Raw genomic sequence first — 14022 nt, forward strand, 5'->3', positions numbered from 1 at the left:
CTGTAAGGAATGAGCCTGCCAAATTTCAGCCTTCCACCTACACGGGAAGTTGGAGAATTAGTGATGAGTGAGTCAGTCAGTCAGTGAGTGAGTGAATCAGTCAGTGAGGGCTTTGCCTTTTATCATTATATATATATATATATATATATATATATATATATATATATATATATATATATATATATATATATTTTTTTTTTTTTTTTTTTTTTTTTTAAGATTGACGCTATATTGCACCCAACCCGACACAGATTCACACGGGAGGCACGGGTAAAAACAAACTATTTTTCTTCAGCTGGAGGGCACGTCTTCCCCACAATCCCTCCCAACCACAACACAGTCCCAAGCACAGTACTCCATGAACCACAATTAAAACACACTTTCTCTTCCTCCACCACTCCTCCCTGGCAACCTTGTCCTCTTCCTCCCGATTCTGGTGGTTGCTGGCTCCCTTTATTGGATACTTGGAAGTGCTCCAGGTGCTTGATTGCCGATATCCGGCTGCACTTCTGGGTGTGGCGAGACCAATGCCCAAAAGGGGCCAGAAGCTCCTGCTGCAGCACCCAACAGGGCTGCACAGAACTCCAACCCCCATGAAGCCCTGGAGGAATCCAAGGCACTGCTGCAACCCAGGGAGGCTGCCATCTAGCATCCAGAGGGAGATACTGGGTTTCCCACCCTTGTCCCCCTGATATATATGGTGAGGGAGCGTCCTGGCCAGGCATGGGCCCCGGCCATCCGTCACAGTATATGTGTATTTATATATATATATATATATATTACACAAATATATTGTGGCGGGTAGCCGGAATCCTTACCCAGCCAGGACACCCAGAGTGTGGAAGGACCCCGGGGGAGAGAATATTTGTGGGACAGTTTCTCCCCCAGGCCAATAGAGGGCAGCCCCCTTAGTTTCCAGTGGAGCCACGGGTTATGAGCATGGGAGGGGGTGCATGGACCTTTTCTGGGGCTTATTTGGTCATGCCACACCCAGAAGTGTGGCCGTAAGAAGCTCGTTAGGCACCTAAAAAGGAGCTGCCTCACTCCATAAGTGGGCCAGTGTGGGGTGGAAGGAGTGGACAAAGCCTGAGGAAGAATGGAGGCAGAAGGACTGGTGGCAAGGAAGGGAATGGACTGTGTATCATGGTGTTGTTAAGGTGTGTGCACAAACTGTAAATAAACACGGGTGTTGACTGAAGCTGCGTCCTGCCTGTCTGTGTCTGGGTTAGGGTGGCGGTAAACCCCCTAGTGGCTCACAATATACAGTGCATCCGGAAAGTATTCACAGCGCATCATTTTTTCTACATTTTGTTATGTTACAGCCTTATTCCAAAATGGATTAAATTCATTCTTTTCCTCAGAATTCTACACACAACACCCCATAATGACAATGTGAAAAAAGTTTACTTGAGGTTTTTGCAAATTTATTAAAAATAAAAAAATTGAGAAAGCACATGTACATAAGTATTCACAGCCTTTGCCATGAGTATTCACAGCCTTTGCCATGAAGTTCGAAATTGAGCTCAGGTGCATCCTGTTTCCCCTGATCATCCTTGAGATGTTTCTGAAGTGTAATTGGAGTCCAACTGTGGTAAATTCAGTTGGTTGGACATGATTTGGAAAGGCACACCTGTCTATATAAGGTCCCACAGTTGACAGTTCATGTCAGAGCACAAACCAAGCATGAAGTCAAAGGAATTGTCTGTAGACCTCCGAGACAGGATTGTCTCAAGGCACAAATCTGGGGAAGGTTACAGAAAACTTTCTGCTGCTTTGAAGGTCCCAATGAGCACAGTGGCTTCCATCATCCGTAAGTGGAAGAAGTTCGAAACCACCAGGACTCTTCCTAGAGCTGGTCGGCCATCTAAACTGAGCAATCGAGGGAGAAGGGCCTTAGTCAGGAAGGTGACCAAGAACCCGATGGTCACTCTGTCAGAGCTCCAGAGGTCCTTCTGGAGATCAATCTCTGCAGCAATCCACCAATCAGGCCTGTATGGTAGAGTGGCCAGACGGAAGCCACTCCTTAGTAAAAGGGACATGGCAGCCCGCCTGGAGTTTGCCAAAAGGCACCTGAAGGACTCTCAGGCCATGAGAAAGAAAATTCTCTGGTCTGATGAGACAAAGATTGAACTCTTTGGCGTGAATGCCAGGAGTCACGTTTGGAGGAAACCTGGCACCATCCCTACAGTGAAGCATGGTGGTGGCAGCATCATGCTGTGGGGATGTTTTTCAGTGGCAGGAACTGGGAGACTAGTCAGGATAAAGGGAAAGATGACTGCAGCAATGTACAGAAACATCCTGGATGAAAACCTGCTCCAGAGCGCTCTTGACCTCAGACTGGGGCGGCGGTTCATTGTTCAGCAGCACAACGACCCTAAGCACACAGCCAAGATATCAAAGGAGTGGCTTCAGGACAACTCTGTGAATGTCCTTGAGTGGCCCAGCCAAAGCCCAGACTTGAATCCGATTGAACATCTCTGGAGAGATCTTAAAATGGCTGTGCACCGACGCTTCCCATCCAACCTGATGGAGCTTGAGAGGTGCTGCAAAGAGGAATGGGCGAAACTGGCCAAGGATAGGTGTACCAAGCTTCTGGCACCATATTCAAAAAGACTTGAGGCTCTAATCGCTGCCAAAGGATTAAGTATTGAGCAAAGGCTGTGAATACTTATGTACACGTGATTTCTCAGTTTTTTTATTTTTAATAAATTTGCAAAAACCTCAAATAAACTTTTTTCACGTTGTCATTATGGGGTGTTGTGTGCAGAATTCTGAGGAAAAAAATTAATTTAATCCATTTTGGAATAGATAGATAGATAGATAGATAGATAGATAGATAGATAGATAGATAGATAGATAGATAGATAGATAGATAGATAGATAGATAGATAGATAGATAGATAAGGCTGTAACATAACAAAATGTAGAAAAAGTGATGAGCTGTGAATATTTTCCGGATGCACTGTATATCCACTGGTCAAATCTCATTATAGTGAATACCAAAGTAACAAAATTTTCAAAATAACAAACACATTTTGTGGGCTCGGGTGAATATTCATACAACATCATATTAAACGAATTTTATTTTAATGAAATGTAAATTTCGGAATAACAAAATTTTTTTTCCACCAAAAATGGCCACTGAAGATTAAAATGCAAGGCAAAAGGTACTTAATGCCAGCCTACACTTTCTACTGTGAGTCTCAGGACCCCTGCAACAGGCTGTCTCAAAGAAGCAGACAGTCTATTGCAAAATTCTGGTATCAGGCAGTCCCAGCAAGAAGGTAGGCACAACATCATACAGGTATAGCAAACTTCAGACTCAGTACTCCACCTAGCCTCCGCATGGGTAGTTTTGTTCATGTGCAGATACTATACTATTAGTGTTTCATAGTGATTCTCAAAGTTTTCTTAGAGATACACAAAAAAATGTGAGAAACAGCATCAGTTAACACAGAAAGAAAAATTAACAATCCTAGAAAAAGTTGATTCCAGAATGAAGAAAAATGACATAGTGAAAGCATTTGGAATCGCGCCTTCATCATCATCTAACACCTCGTTTTCATTCTGTATTTTCATACCTGTATTTCTATTAAAAAAGTTACATCTAATGTCTCATTTACATTCTGTGATCATACCTGTATCTCTATAAAACAAAAATGATACTTCTACCATCTCATTTTCGTTCTGCATTTTCATACCTGTATTTCTATTTAAAAAAAGTTTAATCTAACACACCATTTTCATTCTGTATTTTCATACCTATATTTCTATTGAAAAAGTCACATAGGTATATTACAGAAAAATAAACAATATGGAAGCTTGTAATCATAAAAAGGATTTTATTTTATGACATATGTATTATGGATTCATATTTTGTACATATTTTATTTAAGTATATATTTTAAGGAAATTGTATTTATTTTAGTATTTTTATGGACATATTTTATTAAAGTATGTATTTTAAGGAAATTGTATTTATTTTAATATTTTTATGGTCACTGAACAAAAGCCTACATAAATTAACTTTGTTAATAAAAAAATAAACAGTTAACACCTGTGGTTTATAGTTTAATTATAAAAATACCAACGATAACACTTTAATATAGAACATTAGATTTCTATGCATCTGGTTTTGCTGGAGCTTCGATCCAATCAAGTAACATGAACCCGGCAATCATTGTTGACATTTATAAAAACCTGATCAGAACATTCCTACATATTATGCCAGCAATTAATCAACAGTGAAGCTGTTGGGAACAGGGCACATGGCACTTATATACAGTAGAAAACATGCCTATAGCAGCTTTCAAGAACAGTTCAAATACAGCAGCATTCATACTTATATATTTATCACTTTGTATTTGGTGTATCCATTTTCCTATTTTTCATCTTCAGTGTTATTTATGCCTCAAACTAGTTTTTTGTGATTCCAGTATTATTGGAGAGAAACATCCATCCATCCATCCATCCATTATCCAACCCGCTATATCCTAACTACAGGGTCACGGGGGTCTGCTGGAGCCAATCCCAGCCAACACAGGGCGCAAGGCAGGAAACAAATCCCGGGCAAGGAGCCAGCCCACCGCAGTGGAGAGAAACAATGTTTCCATATTTACAAGCCCCGCCTCCTTTTCTGGGATGTCACATGGAAATGAGCAAATTTCACTAAATTCTTTGATGCTTAACCTAGAGATTCCCCTGGGCATGACATACACTACTTTCAGGACAGGTAAGAGTCTGCATTACAAATAAGCTTGATTGCATGTTATTTTTCTAGTATTTGGTTTCCAGGAATGCATTACCTCCTTTATTAATAATTATTTTAATTGTTTTATAGAGCTTTTCTCACTACTCAAAGTGCTCCCATGAGTGGTTTCCTCTTACATCCCAAAGATGGATAAAGTTGACAGTGCATTTTGTAGAAGATCAACAGTTATTCTAGATCTGCTTTTTTTTAATATTGAACTTGGTAATCTAGTATGAAAAAAGCTTATGACATCAGGCTAATTTTGAAAGCTATATAATAACTTAGGCTTGTGATGATCATACTACGTATATACATAAATACTATCAGTTCTACATCTTCCTGTTCACACTGCATGGATGCTTAGAATAAGCTAACAAAGGTAATGATTTCAGAACAGAAGCAGTGCCAGTAGAGAAATGTTGGAAATTTGTCTAGTCGTAACGCATACAATGCTGAAATCATGATAAAAAAAATTCCAGTTCCAACTGCTGATTAGAACAGAGCAGAACATGGATTTGACCTGGAAATGGCATTTGCAGGATTTGCAAAAGACAGGTATAAATGCACTCAGTCTTATACAGGACCAATTTAGAGCTATCAGACAACTCAGCATAAACATTTCTAACATATAAGAGGAAATTGGACAAACAGGAGAAAATATAAGTGTTAACAGAAATAACACGCTAAATCCATTTAAGTATCTGTTCTGGGACTGGAACACAAAAGACTGAAGGTGACAGGCAGTAGTGCCAGCCACTACACCTAATATATTCAAGCTGTCTCTCTCTGTAAAGCATTTTACACAAATAAAGGTTCCTTCATTTTCTTAATTGTTACAAAGCCATAGAAACTTAGGGCCACTCTGCTTTGATAAAAGCTAAATATTTTTCAAGAAATGTCAACAGGGTATGCACAGTTGAGTGAATGAATGTCATCAGAGCAAAGTTTCTGTTGCTAATGGTAAAGTGGCCTCATATCAGTAGCAAGAGTGAAGAACAATTTTAAGAAGTATTCTAACAAATATTCCAAGGGTTTAAATTTCAGAGTGAGACTTCAGGAATCACTCCTATAATTTACAAAACAGCCCATACTGACAGGACTGGGTGTGATGTTGAACCCAACCATGGATGAGGTGCCACTCATCTCAGGGCACACTTGCAAATATATACACACATATTGTCAGTTAACATATTAACCCACAAATCTGTGACAGTGAAAAAATTAGGATACTCAGAGATAAGTCCATGCAGAGCTGGGTGAAGTTTTTGGAAGGAATATCAAGACAAATTTCAAACAAAGTGGTTATCTCTGTAACTGTGGTTGGTCTACAATGGTGACATAAGAAATTTCTATACATGTTTATTCCAAAATAATACTTATAAGTCCTTAATGTTTAGAAAATTTCATGTCAGGCAGACATTCATATGTTCTGATGATACTGCTGCTTTGGTGCATGAACCAGGCCACTCAAAAACTGCTCAATTCATTTCTGAAAAGAAATATAAAAATCCAGATGGGCTCACTGGGTTTTTTGAAGCGGAAGAAGTATCCAATTAGAATATGGGTATCAAACTTTAATGCTGGAGGTAGTAAAAAGGTTAATTAATCATCAACCAAGAAACTGGATTTCACATAGGTGGACTTAGGATAAATGTAAAATGAAAGGGAAGGATATACGTAGAAATGTATCGATAGCTTATGAGTTGACTTGTCTATTACATGTTACTGTTATTATTATCCAGGCAGTTTTTCCCAGTGTGCAGCCTCATATTAGCAAATTTCCTAAACCTGACAAAAGGGACTTGCTGACAAACCTGATTTGAAAGTGTGTTGTTAGAAAAGCAGCTTAAAGAGATGTTGTAAATGAGATTTTGTAAATGGAGCAATCCTTACTAATCTTGGCAATTACTAACTTGCAAGGCACAAATACAATTACATTTCAATTTTAGTAGTACACATTTCAGGCTCTATTTTTCAGTTATCAACTGGTATATGCACAGGGTAAGACAAATTTGTTGCAGCATTATTAAAAGTACTGGATGTATTCTGTTTACATCATTTTTGCAGCATGGCAATATTTTAAAAAAAGTAGAGGTGTTCAAAACAACTCAAACAGCTGGAAGTAATAAGACACAGTCAAAGGTTAAACCTCATATTTATACCAACTGAATTCAGTGATTTATCCAGTTTCTATTCATCCATGATTCAAACAATTTAATCCATCTTAGGCTAGAAGGGACCAGTGCCCATCCTGGCAGCAACAGGGCAGGATATAAACCAACCCACAGTATACACCCATGTAATTTAGAATCACCATTCAAACTAATATTTATTCTTTAGAATGGGTGAGGTAAACAGGAATACCATAAAGACAAACCCTGGACTTTGCAGCTAAGACACAACACTGCTAATCACTCTGCCACTGTGACACAAAAAAGTAAACAAGGGATCAACAAAACCAGAGTTTTTTTGTCCAATTTTTGTTGCCACTGTAGATATAATTACTTGATCTTCAAAGATATCCTGATAAATACAGCTTTAAATTAAGTCTGAGTTCTGCAATATCCATTTAGTTGTTCCTGCACAGTCTCATCTCCCATAAAGTGAAATTAAACACACTATCTGCCTGTCGCTCCAGGAATATTGTGTTTCCAATTACTCTATATTCCAGATTTTCTTCTTTTTCAGACACAAGTTGATGTTGCACACAACGTGAGGTGGAAGAAATAATTTCAATGTTGAAAACCAGATGTGAGGATGCAACAGCAGATGGCATTCTGGTCACCCAAAATTGACTTTTTAAATTGAAGACAGGACTCTTGACTAACAAATGAGTGGGAGAGGTGGATCTTCCTGTCAAAAAGTCCATTCTATGATGCATTATACACTGTTTACTGTTGTAATGTACTGGTCACTATTGTCTTGTCTAATATCAGAAACACTTCTCTTTATTCTGCATGAAAACATAAGCTTAAAAATGTTTTTCAACCACTACTACAAAGTATATGGGGTAAGTAACATACAGGAAATATCATTTCTGTGTGGAATGTTCACTTAATTCTGAACCCGGTGTCTTTTTGCTCTTTAAAGATAGTGAAAACGACTACTTTGTGATATGACATAAGCGTAGCCTTAGTTGAAATAAGAAAATTATTTTGTGTAATACAGGAGTAAACAAATTCAGTAATTTGATTCAAGCAAACCTTTCATTTGGTATTGAATTACCAAAACATTCTAAAACTACCTTAGCATATCTACCTTTCAGTAAGAAAGTATCTGTAAAGTTTTGTGTCATTCTCCACTATTCCTACTATACTTGCATATTTTTCAACAACTGTTTAAACAAAAGGCCAGCAATGTGGCATAGTTGATGCATAACTAAACCTTAAATCACAAGGTTGCTGGTTCACTTCCCAGTTCTGACCCACTGTGTGACCCTGAGCATGTCACTTAAAGTGCACATGCTCCAAATGTAGATAGATAGATAGATAGATAGATAGATAGATAGATAGATAGATAGATAGATAGATAGATAGATAGATAGATAGATAGATAGATATTTTAATAATCCCAAGGGGAAATTCACATAGGATGTAGGATGGAACTGTAGCACTGTAGTTAGCATGCTGCTTCAGAGAGCCCTGGGTCTGAATCACAATCCTGGATGTAAAGTTTGCTCTCTCTCACTCCATTTGTGTGTGGGGTTTCATCCACATTCTCCACATGTCCTGAATGTGCAAGTTAGGTCAACTGGCATTGCTTCTTATGAAGTGATGTATGTGAGTAGGCCCTGTTTATCAACTGACGCCCTATTAAGAGCTGCCCCATGCTTTGCACACAGCTCTGCTGGGACAGGCTGCAGCCATTGAAACCCTGCAAAAGATTAAGCAGGTTTTATACTGCAAATGGCATAGCTTATTTAAAAAAAAAACATTAGTTCATTATCAGGTTTTGTGGTGGGTGGCACATCAGATACTGCTTACTGCTCCTCAATAGAGTACTCTGCCATCAGTAAGTGTCTTTGTAATATTTCACTTCATAGGTAAGTAGCAGTAGAAGTAGAATATTGTTATCTTATGGCTTGGTCTTAAACTGGATGTTCAGTAAATCAGCAAGTTATCAGTGTTAACATATTGTTATTGAAACATTAAAATATCACAGTTCAATTACTCTGAATGTTGCCATCAGTAAGTGTCTTTGTAATATTTCACTTCATAGGTAAGTAGCAGTAGAAATAGAAGTAGAATATTGTTATCTTATGGCTTGGTCTTAAACTGGATGTTCAGTAAATCAGCAAGTTATCAGTGTTAACATATTGTTATTGAAACATTAAAATATCACAGTTCAATTACTCTGAATGTAGAATTAACTCAAGAGTAAAGTTAAACTGATAAAGGAGCTGGTTCACAGTCAGTGGCCATTTTGTGGCAAAGAATGCGGGATCAATATAAACCTGCTGCCAGAGCAGTCCTTCAGGGCAGAACGTATTCTTCCTTGGAATTTATTGTTTGCACAATAGGAAAGAAAAAAAATCGATCCATCCATCCATTTTCTAAACCCTCTTTATTCTAAGTAAGGTCATGGAGAAGCTAGAGCCTAACCTGGCAAGCATAGGGCTCAAGGGCAGGAGCAATCCCTAGACATATCAGCAAGAAACAATCTTGTGTATTAAGTCTGGTTTATTTATTTTTAAAAATTCCTTAGTTATTCATTAAGCTTGACTGCCAATTCTAAGTTGCAAAGTTTCTCAGACCTCTACCACTTAATATATTAAAATATATAATTTATTTTGCTACTACTACATGCCATATTACTTTTGGCAGAGTGGCAAGTCACCAGAAAATCCATAAGAATACATCAAATAATACTTATTAAAAGTGTTGCACAACTGAATCAAAATCTCAATGAACTAGACAAAACCAGATCAGTTATTACCATTAAACTAACGTACACAGTCTCCTTTGGAAATGGCATAGTAATACGAGGCGATTTAAGAGTAGTAAATCTGCGTTCCCGACCCTCCCCCGTCAAGGCAGGCTACAGAATCATTCTGCCTTGGGTATTTTGATGAGCTGCCCAAGGGAGCAGGTGATCACCGCCGAGTCGACTGAACAGCGTCCCTCTGCGTCACACCGCTCACCACAACTTGACTGGGATGGTATGGTACGACTCGGGCTCAGCAACCCCCTACGTCGTGGCCCGGGCCTCAGTAGGCTCGATACGTCCATTGGGATGCAACGCTATTAGTCAGCAGTAATGGACGAGGCTTCCGGACAAGCAGCTCGGTGTTAGACGAGGTGACCTGGCTAAGATGCATCTGCTTCGGGGCCTGCAGCCTATGTCCACAATATTATCAGTGCGCCCCCACACAACGGTCGGAGATACCGTTTAATACATGCTGCTCCTTTCTAAATGACACTTGACAAAGGCGTAGGACACCTGATACATAAAGACACGTACAGGAAAAGTTACTGATGACGTTTAAGACGCCGGCTGTCACGCGTTTACAGCCTTCACTTGTCAATGTTAGGGAATATAACACGATGGAGAAAAAATATTAAACACCTTAATTTTTCAGAAAAATGAAAATCACTCGCATACGCACCCGAAATTTGTAAACCAGCAACCACTTATTCCACCACTATCCAGGCCGCAATCAAGCTGTCAGTAGCCGTTCAGCACACTAAAGTGTGGGTTGCAGAGAAGCAAAGCTGTTCTGGAATAAGCGGAGCGGAGATCCCACACGCATCCCAGGCGAGTGTCGCGAGAGCTACTGCGCACGCGCCTGGCTGCTCTGTGCACGCGGCTGAATCTCCCAGATGCTTTGTGCTGCTTATCGCCTTTTACTCCTCCTCCTCCTCCCGCTACCGCTGCTGCTACTGATACTCCACCAGCACGTTTCCTTAAACAGAACGATTTCTCTTTATTATTTTGAGCAAACTCGCGATAGTATACGGAACAGTTCACAAAGAACTAGTTCTAGAAATATATTGTAACGTGTCGCGCTAATCTCGTGCGACTAGACAACGATGGTGAAGGGAAAGAGCGCAAGGTAAGAGGGACCGTTCCTTTCCTGAATCCTCTTCAGGTCATTTCAGTGATGGAGAAATACGAGGTGAAAGTCAACAATGGAGAAAAAGGCCTTTTGGCTTGAAAAAATATTATGACAAAATACAGTTATAATCAAAAAGTTAACCGCATACATGATAACTGAAATTTAAAGTTATTAGTCACAAACTGGGTCAGATTAAGAAGAGTGTGGGCCCCTGGGGTAGAGACACTTTTGGGGCCCTGCCTACACAAAATACTATGAGTGCTTTACACATTGACTTCAAATTCAGAGACACGGAGAGTTTTAGCTTTAAAAATGAAAGGCAAAATGCTAAAGAACAGAAAAAATATGGGTTTACTCCCTGAAATTATGATTTGCAAAATATGCTGTATCAAAGCTTGTATCTTTAATTTTTCATTGCTACTCATATAACAAGTACCCATTGTAAACTAAGGTTTGAAAAGTCAACTACAGAAGCCCATTGCAAATGCCTACAAAAGCAGGAATATCAAATACTACATAGGCAAATGCCAGTTTTAAATACTGCACTTTTCAGGATTTCTTTGGTGCAAAGTCCATGATGAGATCATTAAAATAAATTTTCAGAACCAGATTACTTTTAATTGGCCTCAGAGTGAAATGATTCAGTCTTTCCTCACACATTGTGGTACTGAGCCTAATAGATGAGACTAGGTATTACTTTATTTGTCCCCAAGAGGAAATTACAACTTTACAGATAATATATAAATAACAACCCCACAAACACACATAAGAACATCTGGCTTGGATAATGAAGAGCTGTAGCTTTCAATAGCAGGCTTTGTAGATGGCACTAAGATGGTAAGACCTGTCCAGATTTACCAGGGGTTTATATTTAAAGGCATTATAATTTGAATGCGGTAGTTCCAGTTAGCTGTTTCCACAAAAGAAACATGCCATTTAAAGGTCCATTCTATCCATAGTTGCCTGGTTGAAGATACCACTGTTCAGAATGACTCATCTTTACAGTTTTCACAACTGAGTGAATCATTTAATAAATAATAATAATAATAAATTTTATTTATATAGCACCCTTCCCATGCTCATTTCTGTTGCCGAGTTTAAAAATAAGCTTCAACAAGATGATGCAACCCCCTCCTAGTGTGAAAAGTGGACACATTCACAGTGCATTTCAAAGTCTGGATCACGCATTTCAGCTTGAATTGTAATGCCCTTGCTTTTTAACATATCTGTTCCACGTAAGTCTCCAGACCCCATCCTGCATTTTACACTCCATCTGATTGTATCAAATGTAACCTGTTTATTCTTCAGTAGCCTGAGTTTGTAGAAAGCGGTCTCACCAGCTGCAATTGTGACAGGCAATACTTGAAAACAGCATTTAGGAAGATGTCATGCATGTTGTTTTCTCTAAGGCACTGTAAAAAGGTCTGAAGAGAATGCAATACCTTTAATGTTTATACATTCTCTGAACTTGACAATCCCCTAATCACTGTGCCTCAAACAATAAAAGATGCAGAGAGAACAATAACAACAAGCAATAAGTGCAAAATATACACACACATATATATTATATAGAATATACTAGGGGGCTTCGTCCCCTGCTCACTTTGCTCGCCACCCCCCGTCTTTGCATCTCTGCTGTTCGCATATGTGGATTTAACTTTGTAGCGGACGGCTGGGACACCCCTTTGATACTGGATCCGGGGAAGCAGCCATGGGATGCACACTACATTCCTCGGAACACTTGGTGGAAGCCCCCCTGGGTTGCATCGGGGCCACAATTGTGGAACACCGGAGCTCATCCCTGTTGGGCTCTGTGGCCACCACCAGGGGGAGCTGCACGGCTTCCTGAGCTCGTGTGCACTGTAACGTAGCCACACCCGGAAGTGCAGCCTTAATTAGGTTAATTATCACCTGAGGCACTTCCGGGTGTGCTTTTAAAGGTGCTTGCAGCCACTACTTAGAGCGCCAGAATCGGGAGGAGGAGGACAAAGCTGCCTGGGAGGAGTGGAGGAAGAATAGTGTGTTTTTGGGGACTGTGTAGGGTCAGTGGGACACGGGGAAGACGTGTCCCACAGCTGAAGAAAATAAATCTTTTTGTTCATTTTACCTGTGTCTCCGCTGTGAGTCTGTGTCGGGTCGGCGCCTATATAGTGCCTTATTCCACAACTTTTACCAAACAACAAATCTTTTAAATCTCGTGGATAGCCCTCTTTTTTGGGAAGAAACACTACTTTTCCCTGATGGCAACACGAATTAGATGATCTACAAATATCCGACTTAAACTTTAAAGACAAACAATATCTACATACTTCTGTCATATCAGCTATGTCCATATATTCAGTCTCTTTTCGCTGTTCCATTATTTCACCGAGTAATAATTTCTGGTTTGTTAGCGCTAATGTGATCTTTACTATCAGTTTTTTGAGACTTTCGAATTTTAGTACTTTCATAATCGCTAACCTTCTCTGCATGTGTATCAAGCCAACATCTTTGAACCTCTTTACAACGTTCTACTTTGTCTTCTACTCTTTGTCTTTTATTTCCGACCCCGCTTGGAGCTGAGAGCACAGGAACTGTGTCTGACAATAGCATTCACATGAATGAGAGGTGATTGGACCATGGGCATGGTTGTAAATGTTTGAGAGAAGAGTGGGACTTGTTAAAATCTCTTGGCAAAAAGTCTCATTTTGCAGGACCTGCAATTATCTCTTGCGGAAGTTGAAATTATCTCAGAGAAAGTCTTGTCCCAGGATTTCCTTTTATAATAGAGAGATATGTCTTTCCCACTTGTATGTGGGGTCAATGCACATGATCAGCCTTCTCCATACAGGTCGGTTTTGCACCCCCTCCCCCAGGTAGACCCTTTTCCTTCAGATCGTCATTTACTGTACTTTAGCCATCCAACTCCACTTTGGTCTCCCTTACTTTCTCTTCCCTTGTATTTCCATTCCCATCTCTTTATTACTCACATATTCATTGTCTGTCCTCATCACATGTCCATACCACTTCAACCTACTTTCTTGTACTTCCTTAGATATCTCTGCCACTTTTGTTGTACCTCTGATTGTCTCATTTCTTAATTTGTTCTTTTTTTGTAACTCCACACATACAGCTCCATACATCATTGCTTGTCTTACCATCTTAAAAACCTCACCTTTAACCTTTGTTTTAATTCTTCGTATCACACAATACTCCTAATACCTTCTTCCTATCATTC

General features: G+C 39.6%; 1 protein-coding gene across 1 annotated transcript in view; it reads right to left on the reverse strand.

Moving 5' to 3' along the window:
* clgn (calmegin) overlaps positions 1-10533 on the reverse strand; it is a 126458-nt gene extending 115925 nt beyond the window's left edge. The window contains exon 1 of the mRNA XM_028801710.2: positions 10356-10533. The gene's annotated coding sequence lies outside the window, so the exon portion shown is untranslated. The remainder of the gene's footprint in view (positions 1-10355) is intronic.
* Positions 10534-14022: the final 3489 nt, after the last annotated feature.

The sequence above is a fragment of the Erpetoichthys calabaricus genome, chromosome 5 (assembly GCF_900747795.2).
Source record: "Erpetoichthys calabaricus chromosome 5, fErpCal1.3, whole genome shotgun sequence".
In the NCBI taxonomy this organism is placed as follows: domain Eukaryota; kingdom Metazoa; phylum Chordata; class Cladistia; order Polypteriformes; family Polypteridae; genus Erpetoichthys; species Erpetoichthys calabaricus.